At 38.4% G+C, this 16,044-nt stretch overlaps 1 long non-coding RNA gene across 1 annotated transcript; it reads left to right on the forward strand.

Annotated features, from left to right (window-relative positions):
- The first annotated feature begins 244 nt into the window (after positions 1-244).
- Positions 245-15,657, forward strand: LOC309657883. Its single transcript, XR_014261949.1, has 2 exons — positions 245-4,462; positions 4,502-15,657. It is a non-coding gene; the product is annotated as an uncharacterized lncRNA (long non-coding RNA).
- The last annotated feature ends 387 nt before the right edge of the window (positions 15,658-16,044 follow it).

The following is a 16,044-nucleotide window of genomic DNA, read 5'->3' on the forward strand; positions in this document are numbered from 1 at the left end:
AATAAACAGTATGTCTTGAAATGCAAACATGAACTTGCTTTTAAAACAGGCATTAATGACCTGTAATCAAGGTACAAATTAGTAAATAGCAAAACACTGAAGAATGTGCATTTTAAAAAGAAAGGAACATTAGTACTCTAGAACATATATACTTAGAAAGCTAAATACATACAGATTCTTCTGTAATTATTAAAGACGATTATAAATCAAAGAAGAAATTTGAAAAAAAAAAAAAAAGAAGAAGAAATTTGTATTCCTGCTTCATAGGCAATAGCACCTCCTCATTAGACCAACAGAAATGTTTGTATTTTGGGAAGAGAAAGGAGACTTCCTAAATAAGTGTCAAAATGAACTACCTGCTACATTTCTAACCTATCACAGGGCTTTAGATCCCTAGAAACAGGAGAAAATTGCAAAAAGATAGGTGTCACCCTCATACATTGCTGGTGGAGATGTAAAATGGACCAGCCATTTTGGAAAACAGTTTGGAAGTTCCTCAAAATATTAAACATCAAGTTACCATATGACCCAGCAATTTCACTCTTAGTTAAATACCAAATGGAAATGAAAATATATGTCAACACAAAAACATGTACACGTTATGTTCATGGCTGTGTTATTCCTAATAGCCCCAGAGGGGGGAAAATCCAAATGTCAATCAATTGATGAATGGATAAACAAAATGTGTTCTATCCACACAGTGGAATAGTATTTGGTGATTTAAAAAGAAATGAAGTACTGCTACAACAGGGATGAACCTCGAGAACATTATGCTAAGTGAAAGAAACCAGTCACCAAAACACGTGTACTGCATGTTCATGTATGAAAGATTCCATAGACAAATCTATAGAGACAGAAAGTAGATTAGTTGTTGCTTAGGGCTGGTGGGGGGAGGAGGGAACAGGGAGTGACAACAAATGGGTGCTGGGTTTCCTTTTGTAGTCATAAATACTTTCTAAAATTAGATTATAGTGATGGTTGTACAAATTCATAAATAAACTAAAACCTACTGAATTATATATTTTAGGTAAATTTAATGGTATGTAAATGATATCTCAGTAAAGCTGTTTTTCTTTTTCTTTTTCTTTTTTTTTTTTTTTTAAGACATGCCTTACCCAGCTCAGGAACAGAATGCTTACTATAGCAAGGAAGCTGCTATAGTAAAGTAGGAAGAGGTTTCAAACAAAAACCTGATTTTAATTCGCGGTGGTTCATCCCCACCCCTCAAGTGTTCCTTGTGTTTGCAATACAACTCAGTAGTCTATAAATTCTCTCTCTCATTGTTTTTTTAAAAACAAAGTAGACAACACTGTATAGACAAAAACTCAAGGTTTAGTTGGGATAGAGTGTATCAGTAACTTGTGTAAATGTTGGCTGTTCCCCTTCTTTTAATTGGTGAATGTGCTGTGTCCCCAGAGCCCACCTCTGATGGGAGCGGCTGTCTGCTGGTAACAGGAGCCTGTGGATAAGGTGTACTCTCCCTTCTGTTTGGCACAGAGAGAATAATGCACAAACTGAGCCATTCCTTAGCTGACAATAGAGCAGATCAGAAAGAGCTGATGCTTATCTGTGACTCAGAAGGCTCCACCATAGTTTTTTTTACCTAAGCAATTTTAAACCACTTTTAATTTTTTTAATCAGTAAGAAAGGAAGCTCTGCCATTAAACTGAGAGAGCAACATACTTGGTACTACTGAATACCAGAGGGTGGGACTCTTCACCCATCCTTGAAAAAAGATAGGTGTTATCTGCTCCTGAAGGCAATATTTCAGGGGAAGAAGTTTTTTGTTGTAGTTCCTTGTGTTTTTTTATTTTTCTCTCACGGGACAAACCTCATACATTCCATTCATAGAAAAGGTTTCCCAGGAAACTTCCATTCAGAGCTAGAAAATGGAGAGAGAGATGCAAACTGAGAGCAAGGAGAATGTTAATGAAGAGAGTGAATGTTTCTGCCCTGTTGTGGGATTTCCATGTTGACAATGACCAGGACTATCACTTAACAGGAGCCTTCAGAATAGTGTTTCTTTGGTACTCCACTGTCTGGGCCGCTTGACTAGAATGGTTTGAACACTCCGCTTTATCATTTGGGCCATAAAATGTCTCTTCTTACCTGTCAACACGGAGAGTCAAGTCCATCTCTTCCCTCTTTGTCTCAAAGTCACTGAACTTGATTCTCTCCTTCCAACATTAATGACCTGACCTATAAGGAAAGAAATTCCATCATGCCTCTTCTGCACTCATTTTGCCTACAGCCTCCTTTCTAAGTATTTTTATGCATGGCTTAAAAAATTAATGTAAGATATCAAAGAGATCTAGTTCTTCAAAATTCCTTAAGTGAATTAAAAAAAAAGAGATTACATACTTAGATAACACAAAGATACTTTACTTGCTGTGAAAAGTTTGATTTTAATTGATATTTCAGGATTCTCTTTTTCCCTGGAGAAAAAGAACCTTCCATGATGTCTGAAAAATCCAGAGGGTACGTGTATCAATACTGCTTAAGAGAAAAATCATGAATGATTGTGGCCATACCTTACACTGGTGGAGTCATTCACAAAGAATTCTCACGTCCCTGGTCTCACTGGAAACTACCAACAGTTCTTTGAAGTCCAGAAGATAGAGTGGTTTTACAGATGAGGAAGGAAATGAGTCTAGAGAGAGGAGAATGCTCATCAAAGACATAAAAACAGTAACAAGAAAAGCCAAGACCATAACCCACATCCCTGACCCCTCATCCGAAACCAATCTGCATCTCTCCATGAATGACCATCACACCTAACTCTGCCCCAAATGCAGCCTCAAGTTCTTTTCTCCTGGTAGAAGGAGGGGCAGTATAGGGGTAGGGGATTAAGAGGTACAAACTATTAGCTATAAAATAAGCTACAATATATTGTACAACACAGGGAATATAGCCAATATTCTATAACAACTATAAATGGAGTATAATCTTCAAAAAGATTGTGAGTCACTATATTGTACACCTGTAACTTATATAGTATTGTGCATCAACTATACTTCAATAAAATAAATAAATAAACAAATAAAAGATTAGTCCTGCATTGGACAAAAACTGCAACAATTTCATCAATAGGAAATAGGATTTCCTACTTGGAAAGTTGTCAAGAATAAGCGTTGGAATTAAGAAAGAATAAAAAGATAACATCTGCAAGGGACCAGAAGGTCACCTATAAAGGGGGCTCACTGTGCTGCCTCCTCAGTCCACGGTCAAACTTGAGCCTCCAGGTGTACAGCTAAAATGCCAAGTCTGCCATAGAGCCTCTAGAATTCTGCAGCCAGAAGTAATGCCCCCTCCATGGACTTCATGTGCCCTTTACCTATTGTACATGCTACGTACCACTCAGAAGGAAAGCTGCATGGCATCTTGGAAAGAGCACTGGGTTTGGAGCCAGATGATTTGAGTTGCAACTCTGACCTTGGGTGTGTTGCTTAACCCTGCTGCATTCCTGTAGAAGGGGATAGAATTCACAGAGCTGCTGTGAAGATTAAATTAGCTAATGCTTCCAAAGCACTTGACAAATAGTACATAATCAATGTTAGCCTCTGTTATTATCAGTATTAATCTAACATTCCCATTTTATAGAAAACAAACTGAGGCATAGACAAAAGAAAAACTTCACACTGAGGTAAAGGTGTATAATTAATAACAGTACCCAACTCACAGGATCGTTGTGATGATTAAATATATGTGACATATGCCTTATGAAACGTAAGTTATTTGTGTAAGTATTCTAACACACAATTTGGAGTGCATACCCTTGAAAGCAACTACAGTATCTCCTTTATCTTTTCCCTCCTCCATAGCCTCGAAGAGGCCTTCCACAGAATCGGTGCTAAATAAGCATTAACCAAATTAACATACAGCTGATTTGAAGGATGTCAGACATCATATCCAGAGGATATAAATTATCTAGTTTATTAAATTTATTGAATCTATGCTTCCACAGATTCAATGAAGACTGACTTTTTCATTATATTATCAACAAAACACCACTGACCATTGATTTGGTCAGTGACCGGCCTGCCCTCCAGTGTAGGGAGCCCTGAAATCACCTGGAGCACCTCAGTTGCTAAGGAGATAGTTTTTCTCCTGTCAGTTGGGTCTAAATGTCTAACTCTCAAGCATTCATCCAAGTGGAGAAGAGCTTCTTTTTCCAGAAGTTCCTCTCTAGGGAGACTAGGAAGACAAAGGTAGGGTCCAATAAAACCTCCTTAGCAATAAACACTACTCTGAATTACAGTCCTTTGATACCTGCAACTCACTGGTTTCCTCCAAAACCCAGGGCTCAATTTCTTTATTGGCCCCTAGCCAACATATTTTACTTGTTCAGGACAGTTCTCAGTTGAACGATTTCCAGTGGGCCTTGCTAGGGAAGGGAGTTATATACAGGTGCCACTAGATATATCAGGATGTCCCCAGTGCAAAATTGCTCAGAAGAGGCTATGCTGGTGCTGTGTACCAGGGAAGAGATAAAGACAGAAAGGCTGGTGCTGTGTACCAGGGAAGAGATAAAGACAGAAAGGCTTGGGAAACTTAACAAGTCTTTTGTTCGAGGTGAGTCCTGATACTAGATTTGAAAGCCCTTGTCAGAGAGCTGTGGGTGAGCTGGCAGAGTTCATTCCCTTAAGCTGGTATTGTTTGTTCCCTTGTTCATACCTGGTCTGTGGAAATTCATCTCAAAACTCCTTTGAAAACTGTAATTTTGTCCAGGAGTAAAGCCAAACCCAGGACACCTACCCTGGGTATTCTAGACGTTTCAGATGTAATGTTCATTATGGTTGAAAATAAAATTTTCGATTTTTATGCCACCTTTTCTTCTTCATTGTCAGAACTGCCCCAGCATCCAGAAGCAATGGTCTTTCACATTTTAATCACTGGTTCCAACACCTTAGAGAGACAAGTCAACCCGAATGTGGTTATTTATGAGCAAACTGGAAATAGAACTTTGAGTCAGTGGAAGAAGGAAGAAATCTATTAATTCCCTTTTCTGACCAAAAAAAAAATCATTCCCTGAGTTTCACACTCCAGTCCCTCTTAGAAATTATTCTAGGAGCACAAAGCCAAATTATGGGCGTCCAAGTTCACCCTGGCTGAACAACAAAGAGAAGTAGGTAAGCAATGAACCTTATTAGCATGTGTCCTCTAAGGCTGGGGACTGTCATTAGGCTGCTGGAGGATGACATCATTTTCTCTAAGAGGCAGTCAGCTCGAAAATGTCAACTATCTTGGTGAATTAATTCTTGCAGCTGCTTTATGTTGCCTTCAGCTCCTTGCTAAAGAAAGGGACATATTTCATTTCTGGGATCTGTCAGACATGTTGCTGTTTTAAATATTGCATTTGAAGCCCAATCCAATCCGAACATATTGTGTTTTGAGAAGCATGGTGAAAAAAACATTGACTTCAAGAAAGTAAAAGGCCAAGGTGTAAAACTCTGTAATCTCATTTGAAAAGAAATCCTGTTTTGGGATTCAACTTGCTTTCATTTTATAACGTCATTTTTTTTCAAAGACTTCTCTAGTATGAAATTAGTAGGAACACTTATACTACACTGATTCAGTCATAAAATAGTCATATGGGGAGGCGAGGGTAAGAGTAAGAAGAAAACGAGATGGTTTTGAGAGCACAGATAATATAACTGTAAAACACAAACCATCCAAAAGTTCTTGCCTCTCTGAATGTAGCTCTTTTTCACTTCACCAGACACATAAGGAAAAAAATAGTGTCATTTATTAATTTTTTCAATAAACATTATTGAATGCCTATAATTTTTTCAGATCCTGTGCTGGGCACTGCGGCAATGACTTTTTACGATACTTCCCACCCTTAAGAGAGCTCCAAGTTCAATGGGGGAGAGAGACATGCCAAGGGAAATCATAAAATAATTTGGAAGTTCCATAAAAGAAAAAGATTCAGCAGAAAGTTTTGAGAGTGGGTTTTAAAGGAAGATAATGTGTGTTTACAAACAAACCTATACAATCTTCTGTGTAGGGGTAAGTGAGAAGAAATGGAAAAGAAAGGCAAACAGAAAACTATCCTTAACATATAACTACATAGGTATTAGCAATAACCTTCATAGGTGAATGAACCACCTGGCTGTGATATCAGAAGCACCAAAAAGAGCCTTGCAATACCCCCAAATATCTTTCTTGTCTTCTGTGTAATGTCTGAAATACTTTGACCTGAAAACAAATACTTTAAATCCACTATTAGACTTGAAAACTAGGAGATGTAAACCATCGATTAAAATAAACATTAGAGTGTAATTATACTCTATTGTCTTTCTGATAGTAAGTTTTCAGAGAGGTGATTGGGAAAGCATAATGCCTAAAGTAATAAGAAATAAGCAATACTAAGAGCTAGAAAAAAAAATGACGTGGTTCCTTCCATGTTTTTTTTTTTTTATTGTTTTAATTTACCTACAGTGACTGCACAGATCTTAGATGTTACAGTTTGATGTTTCATGAATTCAAACACTCTTCCATCATCCCACACAGTTTCCTCCAGCCCTTTTTAGTCAGTTTCCACTGCACACCTGGCCAAAGGCAGTCACTGTTCTCATTTTATTCACCATAGATTAGTATCACCTACCTATGTTCTTAAATTTTATACAAATGGAAATATTCTATATGCACTCTTGTTTCTGACATCTGTCATGGAGCACAATGTATTCACATGTTATGAAAACCAGTAATTGCTTCCTTTTTATTGCTGAGTAGTATTCCACTGTATGAATACACCACAGTCTGTTTATCCTGGATCTGCTGATGGACATTCGGATTGTTTGCAGTTTTTAGCTATTTGAACAGAGCTCTTACTAACATTCTTGTAACAAGTCTTTCGTGAATATGCATGTTCACTTTGATTGGGTAAATAACTAGGAATGAATTGCTGGGCTATAAGGTCAGTGTGGGTTTTAACATTTTTGTGGGTATTTACTATGAAAGTTGGGGCATTTGAACTCAACCTTGAAGGATGAGGTAGAAAAGGAAATAAAGGCCACCCAGGCTCTGGGAAGAGGAGGAGCAAAAGCAGGGGTTGGGGAAGCGCCTGTGGAATTTGGAAAGGTGAACAGTCAGATGTGAATCATAAGGTGCACTTAGGGTGTTCCTTTTGGCAAACAGCTCCTGGGATGTTTCCAATGTCTGTGTTATTGTTAGCAGAGTCTACAGAGTCTGAAATAATTACTGGAACTTCTGAAAGTGTTACGAAGCTTTTCAGAACATGTCATTGTTTCTGGGAAGCCTAAGCCTAACAGCAACAAAATCTTACCTCCTGTTCAAGTGTCTGTTTCCAGAAGAGCTGATTTGGTAGACCAGCTATCCAGCTGGGTGCTGAGCTGTGGTCCCATCACTGTCATCCAGGCATCATTTCCATTGCTTCTTAAGAAAAGAATCTGGACTGGAACAGGTCTTCCTCTGGTGGGACCCAGTCTCAACCACTTCGAGGGCACAAGCCAGTTTTCTGCCCCCCTTTGCACACTCAGGTCTATACCTAAGAGCTGTGGGATCTCCAGGCTTGCAGGTAACATGAGTCAGCTTGGCTGGAAATGTACACCATTCAAATACTATCAGTTCAGTCTATTTTGCCAAAGCTCCCTTTAAGTTTCTTATTAACTTCTTTCAATGGGTTGAGATTCTTATATATTACCTTTGATCATTAAAAAGAGAAATGAAAGGTTGTTGAATGATTCAATCTACCCTCCTTTGGTTTTTCTACTCCAACACATTGTTCATAATTAAGGAATGATAGCTGAGATTCTAGGTCTACATTATTTTCCTTGATTCTACTAACTATTCTTCAAGAAAATAAACTCTCAATCCACAAATTCCCCAAAAAAAGCTCTCAATCTCAAGAAAGATGTGTAATATCTATAAAATTAAATACAACATAACAACAACAATCACACACACACAAACACACACATACACTTAACCTAAGAGGCTCTAAAACAGTAGACAGTCAACACCAGTGCATGGAGGTATGAGTTTGGTGCTACACCCACCTCTTCCTTTCAGAGGAACCTTACATGTCCACAGAACTCTATTATTCATAAAATTAGTCGTACAGGGACCAGACAGCCTGGGCTAGGATACACTGCAGTCACAGGGAAAAAGAAATGCAAGAGACATATAAAAACAGAAGCTTATTTCTCACTCTACTACTCACTGGTACTAGAGTGCTGTTGAAAGGAAAAGGCATTAGGAGCCTGGGGACCAGTGCTTCCAACACTAGCCACTGGCCCTGGGTCTAGATTTTAACTTCTGAACTAAATGACTTAATCTCTAAAATAAGAATGTTGTGCTAGATGATTTCTCAGATTCTTTCTAACACTGGGATTCTGTAAAAAACAAAGAAAAATCACCAGATTACAGGAACACTCATCAAATAGGCAAGTACTTACTGGACTGAACCACAATTTGGCTGCTCCAATTATTTTGGCCACCTCTATGATCAATAATATTCCCAGTGGCCCAATTAATAATGCTACTAACCGTGTGGATCATTAAGGTGACTAAGGTGCCCTGACAGACTGGGCATGGTCCTTTCAGCCCCATGCTCAGCTGTGGCTAAAGGGGAAACTATCCCAGCGTCCCTTTGACTTGGGTTCTTTTTTCTCATCTTGTGATCCTGGTCCTCTTTTATTCTTCAAATGGAAAGGAGTAACAAGACCACATGAGTAAAAGAAAACAATTGAGAAGATGGAGTCAATATTCAGCGTTGTCGTCTTAAAGACCTCCTACCTGGCAGACACTGGTACAGGAAAAAACAAACTCCGAGTAGGACTTTGCTTCTGCCAGTCTACTGTGTAGGTCAGCAAAGAAACAAATAATTATGCTTTCAAGCCACAAAAAAGCATGGAGCGATACATATTGTTATGCTCAAAAATGCCAGTCTGAAAAGGCTACATACTGTATAATTCCAACTATCTGACATTCTGGAAAAGGCAAAACTCCAGAGACAGTAAAAAGATCAGTAGTTGCCAAGGCCCTGGGAGGAGGGAAGGAGGGATGAATTTGGTGAGCACAGGGGATTTTTAGGACAGTGAAACTATTCTGCATGATACTATAATGGCGAATACATGACATTACGCACATGTCAAAACCCGGAGAGTGTGTAACACAAAGAGTGAATCCTAATGTAAACTATAGACTTTAGTTAATAACGATGTATCAACTATTGGTTCATCAATTGTAAGAAGAATGCAAGGGGCAAATAATAACTGTATGGGGAGGGGAGAGGTAACTGGGAACTCTGTACTTTCTGCTCAATTTTCCTGTAAACCTAAAACTACTCTAAAAAATACAAATCTATTATAAAATACACACGCAAAATTTTCAAAATTAAGACAAAAACCCGGAACCCCCAAATGCTGCAAACCTGATTATCTATTGGAAGAAAGAAGGGATTAGGATGGGCCAAGTGGAAAAAAGAGCAGTGGACTTGTATATTGAAGACTAAGTTCCAAGACCTACCTTAGTGATAGAAGATCTCCACCTCCGAACTCGGCACACCCAGGCTTCAGTCCTGACTGTGCCACCGCCATGCTCTGCCATCCTGGACAAGTTTCGGAACCTCATTCCCAGATTTACTGTCCTCCTTTTTAAAATGCGTGTATTAGAAGTACCTCTTAAGGGCTCTGGCAAGAATAGAGTCAGATAAGGCATGTAAATCCTGTAGCAAAAGGTCTGGCCCATTGTAGGATGTCAATAAAGAAATATCATCACTAGTCATCTGAATTAAATTACTTGAATGGTTTAAACCTGTTGATGTGTAGGAATCAATGACACTAAGTACAGGAAGCACTACGCAAGTTGTTATGTCCCGACGCCGGGCCACCATCTAGGTGATTCTTCCGATTACTGTCCAGATAGTATGCATTTTAGAATCAGACTGGCCCTTTTCTGACCTTGGACTTCTTTATCGGCAGCACTTGCAGTTTTCATTTTTGTTGTGAGGGTCATGCTTTCCCATAATCAGCCAAATGCTGCCAGTTTGTGAATGGCTCTCTGGGAACAAGTTAGGCCCGTTAGCAAACAACATCAATCAGCTCTTTCAGGTCACACGGGTATTCACTGATAAATATTCCCATAGTGCATTAAAGAGTATCTTTGTAGTTTAGGTCAGTTACTAACACATTTCATACTTATTCCCACAGGGTAAATGCTTTGTATATGTAGAGAATATAACATTATTTTATGATGATAATCAGTACCAAAGTAGAAAGGTCTCTTTTTCTACAAATACATACCCAACTTCCTTCAAATACTCTGCTGCTTATTTTATTAAAATAAGTTTAAAATAATCATCTCTGACTACAATCAAAATTGCCAGTTGTGTCATTTTTAACTACTCAGCATGCTTTCTTCCTAACCTTACCAAAACCATGAAATGTCTCAGCCCTTTTAAAAAGAGGTTTCATTTACAAAATCATATGCACTTTTTCTATTGGGATCAGCTCAGTCACTGTATTGAAAACAACTAATTAACTTCCTGTGTCACTGATTATAAATAGCACCCAATACTAATCATTAGCATCCATGCTCAAATTTGCAATCTTGTTTCCTGTTCCACGACAGGAAAGACTTCATTGGAAGTACATGAGCCTTATCGTAGACTCGGAGTCATTTATGACCAAGAACTATGGCTTCTTTAATCAACCAGCCTTAACAGGCATTGGATTTGTCACAGGAAGTAGGTATGTACTTTCATCCCCTTGACTTACTCATTATATAATTAGGAAGGAAATAGTAAACAGATTCTTTGAAGAATAAAAAACTAGACTGAAATACTTTAAATAACATTTCTCTATCTCATACATCATATCACCTCTTTAAATGATTCTGACTGATATATAAATGTCAAGCAAAACATTTAAAAAATAAGGATAAAAATTCATCCAAATCTATTATTTTTTTTATTAGTTATCCATTTTATACATATCACTATATATATGTCAATCCCAATCTCCCAATTCATCCCACCACCACCCCACACCCCGCTTACCCCCTTGGTATCCATACATTTCTTCTCTACATCTGTGCCTCTATTTCTGCATTGCAAACTGGTTCATCTGTACCATTTTTCTAGATTCCACATATATGGTTAACGTATAATGTTTTTGTCTTTCTGACTTACTTCACTCTGTATGACAGTCTCTAGGTCCAGCTGATCTCCCCATGCGATGCAGCTGCTTCCCACAAGCTATCTATTTTACATTTAGTACTATATATATGTCAATGCTACTCTCTCACTTCGTCCCAGCTTACCCTTTCCCCTCCCCGTGTCCTCAAGTCCATTCTCTACGTCTGCATCTTTATTCCTGTCCTGCCCCTAGATTCATCAGAAACATTTTTTCTTTTTCTTTTTTAGACTCCATATATATGTGTTAGCATACGGTATTTGTTTTTCTCTTTCTGACTTACTTCACTCTGTATGACAGACGCTAGGTCCATCCACCTAACTACAGATAGTTCAATTTTGTTTCTTTTTATGGCTGAGGAATATTCCATTGTATATATGTGCCACATCTTCTTTATCCATTCATTTGTCGATGGACACTTAGGTTGCTTCCATGTCCTGGCTATTGTAAACAGTGTTGCAATGAACACTGTGGTACATGACTCTTTTTAAATTACAGTTTTCTCAGGGTATATGCACAGTAGTGGGATTCCTGGGTCATATGGTAGTTCTATTTTTAGTGTTTTAAGGAACCTCCTTACTGTTCTCCACAGTGGCTGTTATCAATTTACATTCCCACCAACAGTGCAACAGGGTTCCCTTTTCTCCACACCCTCTCCAGCATTTATTGTTTGTAGATATTTTGATGATGGCCATTCTGACCGGTGTGAGGTGATACCTCACTGCAGTTTTGATTTGCATTTCTCTAATGATTAGTGATGTTGAGCATCCTTTCATGTGTTTCTTGGCAATCTGTATATCTTCTTAGGAGAAATGTCTATTTAGGTCTTCTGCCCATTTTTGCATTGGGTTGTTTGTTTTTCTGATATTGAGCTGCATAAGCTGCTTGTAAATTTTGGAGATTAACCCTTTGTCAGTTGCTTCCTTTGCAAATATTTTCTCCCATTCTGAGGGTTGTCTTTTCTCCTTGTTTATGGTTTCCTTTGCTGTGCAAAAGCTTTTAAGTTTCATTAGGTCCCATTTGTTTATTTTTGTTTTTATTTCCATTTCTCTAGGAGGTGGGTCAAAAAGGATCTTGCTGTGATGTATGTCATAGAGTGTTCTGCCTATGTTTTCCTCTAAGAGTTTTATAGTGTCTGGCCTTACATTTAGGTCTTTAATCCACTTGGAGTTTAGTTTTGTATATGGTGTTAGGGAGTATTCTAATTTCATTCTTTTACATGTAGCTGTCCAGTTTTCCCAGCACCGCTTATTGAAGGGGCTGTCTTTTCTACATTGTATATTCTTGCCTCCTTTACCAAAGATAAGGTGACCATATGTGCATCGGTTTATCTCTGAGCTTTCTATCCTGTTCCATTGATCTATATTTCTGTTTTTGTACCAGTACCATATTGTCTTGATTACTGTAGGTTTGTTGTATAGTCTGCAGTTAGGGAGCCTGATTCCTCCAGCTCCGTTTTTCTTTCTCAAGATTGCTTTGGGGCTTCCCTGGTGGCGCAGTGGTTGAGAATCTGCCTGGCAATGCAGCGGACAAGGGTTCGATCCCTGGTCCTGGAAGATCCCACATGCCTCAGAGCAACTAAGCCCATGCGCCACAACTACTGAGCCTGTGCTCTAGAGCCCGTGAGCCACAACTACTGAGCCCACGTGCTGCAACTACTGAAGTCCACGTGCCTAGAGCCCCTGCTCAACAACGAGAGAAGCCACTGCAATGAGAAGCCCACGCACTGCAACGAAGAGTAGCCACTGCTCGCCACAACTAGAGAAAGCCCACGCGCAGCAACGAAGACCCAACACAGCCAAAAATAAATAAATAAACGTAATAAATAAATTTAAAAAAAAAATAAAGATTGCTTTGGCTATTCGGGGTCTTTTGTGTTTCCATACAAATTGTGAAATTTTTTGTTCTAGTTCTGTGAAAAATGCCAGTGGTAGTTTGATAGGGATTGCATTGAATCTGTAGATTGCTTTGGGTAGTAGAGTCATTTTCACAATGTTGATTCTTCCAATCCAGGAACATGGTATATCTCTCCATCTGTTTGTATCATCTTTTAATTCTTTCATCAGTGTCTTATAGTCTTCAGCATACAGGTCTTTTGTCTCCTTAGGTAGGTTTATTCCTAGGTATTTTATTCTTTTCGTTGCAATGGTAAATGGGAGTGTTTCCTTAATTTCTCTTTCAGATATTTTATCATTAGTATATAGGAATGCAAGAGATTTCTGTGCATTAATTTTGTATCCTACTACTTTACCAAATTCATTGATTAGCTCTAGTAGTTCTCTGGTAGCATCTTTGATTATCTATGCATAGTATTATGTCATCTGCAAACAGTGACAATTTTACTTCTTTCCCGATTTGGATTCCTTTTATAATCCAAATCCGATTTGGATCATTTCCTTTTCGTATCTGATTACTGTGGCTAAAACTTCCAAAACAATGTTGAATAATAGTGGTGAGAGTGGGCAAACTTGTCTTGTTCCTGATCTTAGTGGAAATGGTTTCAGTTTTTCACCATTGAGAACCATGTTGGCTGTGGGTTTTTCATATATGGGTTTTATTAGGTTGAGGTAAGTTCCCTCTATGCTTACTTTCTGGAGGGTTTTTATCATAAATAGGTGTTGAATTTTGTCGAAAGCTTTTTCTGCATCTATTGAGATTATCATATGGTTTTTCTCCTTCAGTTTGTTAACATGGTGTATCACATTGATTGATTTGCGTATATTGAAGAATCCTTGCATTCCTGGGATAAACATGACTTGATCATGTAGTATGATCCTTTTAATGTGCTGTTGGATTCTGCTTGCTATTTTGTTGAGGATTTTTGCATCTATGTTCATCAGTGATATTGGCCTGTAGTTTTCTTTCTTTGTGACATCTTTGTCTGGTTTTGGTATCAGGGTGATGGTGGCCTCGTACAATGAGTTTGGGAGTGATCCTCCCTCTGCAATATTCTGGAAGAGTTTGAGAAGGATAGGTGTTAGCTCTTCTCTAAATGTTTGATAGAATTCGCCTGTTAAGCCATCTGGTCCCAGGCTTTTGTTTGTTGGAAGATTTTTTTTTTCTAATTTATTTTTAGCTGCGTTGGGTCTTCGTTTCTGTGCGAGGGCTTTCTCTAGTTGTGGCAAGCAGGGGCCACTCTTCATTGTGGTGCGTGGGCCTCTCACTATCAGGGCCTCTTGCTGCGGAGCACAGGCTCCCAGACGCGCAGGCTCAGTAGTTGTGGCTCACGGGCCCAGTTGCTCTGCGGCATGTGGGGTCTTCCCAGACCAGGGCTCGAACCCGTGTCCCTTGCATTGGCAGGCAGATTCTCAACCACTGCACCACCAGGGAAGCCCTGTTGGAAGATTTTTAATCACAGCCTCCATATCAGTGCTTGTGATTGGTCTATTTATATTTTCTATTTCTTCCTGGTTCAGTCTCAGAAGGTTGTGCTTTTCTAAGAATTTGTCCGTTTCTTCCAGGTTGTCCATTTTATTGGCATATAGTTGCTTGTAGTAATCTCTCATGATCCTTTGTATTTCTGCAGTGTCAGTTGTTACTTCTCCTATTTCATTTCTAATTCTGTTGATTTGAGTCTTCTCCCTTTTTTTCTTGATGAGTCTGGCTAATGGTTTATCAATTTTATCTTCTCAAAGAACCAGCTTTTAGTTTTATTGATCTTTGCTATCTTTCCTTCATGTCTTTTTCATTTGTTTCTGATTTTATGCTTTCTTTCCTTTTGCTAACTTTGGGGGTTTTTTGCTCTTTCTCTGATTGCTTTAGGTGTATGCTTAGGTTGTTTATTTGAGATGTTTCTTGTTTCTTGAGGTAGGATTGTATTGCTGTAAACCTCCGCCTTAGAACTGTTTTTGCTGCATCCCATAGATTTTGGGTCATCGTGTTTTCATTGTCATTTGTTTCTAGGTATTTTTTGATTACCACTTTGATTTCTTCAGTGATCTCTTGGTTATTTAATAGTGCGTTGTTTACCTTCCATGTGTTTGTATTTTTTACACTACTTTTCCTGTTATTGATATCTAGTCTCATAGCGTTGTGGTCAGAAAAGATTCTTGATAAGATTTCAATTTTCTTAGAGAAAAACAAATACAGTATGTTAACACATATATATGGAATCTAAGGGAAAAAAAAAAGTCATGAAGAACCTAGTGTCAAGACGGGAATAAAGACACAGACCTACTAGAGAATGGACTTGAGGATATGGGGAGGGGGAGGGGTGAGATGTGACAGGGTGAGAGAGTGGCATGGACATATATACACTACCAAATGTAAAATAGATAGCTAGTGGGAAGCAGCCGCATAGCACAGGGAGATCAGCTCGGTGCTTTGTGACCACCTAGAGGGGTGGGATAGGGAGGATGGGAGGGAGGGAGATGCAAGAGGGAAGAGATATGGGAACATATGTATATGTATAACTGATTCACTTTGTTATAAAGCAGAAACTAACACACTATTGTAAAGCAATTATACTTCAATAAAGATGTTTAAAAAAAAAAAAAAAGCTTTCAATTTTCTTAAATTTACCAAGGCTTGATTTGTGACCCAAGATATGATGTACCCTGGAGAATATTCCATGAGCACTTGAGAAGAAAGTGTATTCTGTAGTTTTTGGATGGAATGTCCTGTAAATATCAATTAAGTCCATCTTGTTTAATATGTCTTTTAAAGTTTCTGTTTCCTTATTTATTTTCATTTTGGATGATCTGTCCATTGGTGAAAGTGGGGTGTTAAAGTCCCCTACTGTGATCGTGTTACTGTCGATTTCCCCTTTTATGGCTGTTAGCATTTGCCTTATGATATTTATGTTATTGATATTTATGTTCTTTATTGATATTCATTATGATTGATATCAATTATGCCTTATTGATATTTATGCTCCTATTACCAT

This window comes from Balaenoptera physalus, assembly GCF_965194825.1.
Source record: "Balaenoptera physalus genome assembly, chromosome: 3".
Lineage (NCBI taxonomy): Eukaryota > Metazoa > Chordata > Mammalia > Artiodactyla > Balaenopteridae > Balaenoptera > Balaenoptera physalus.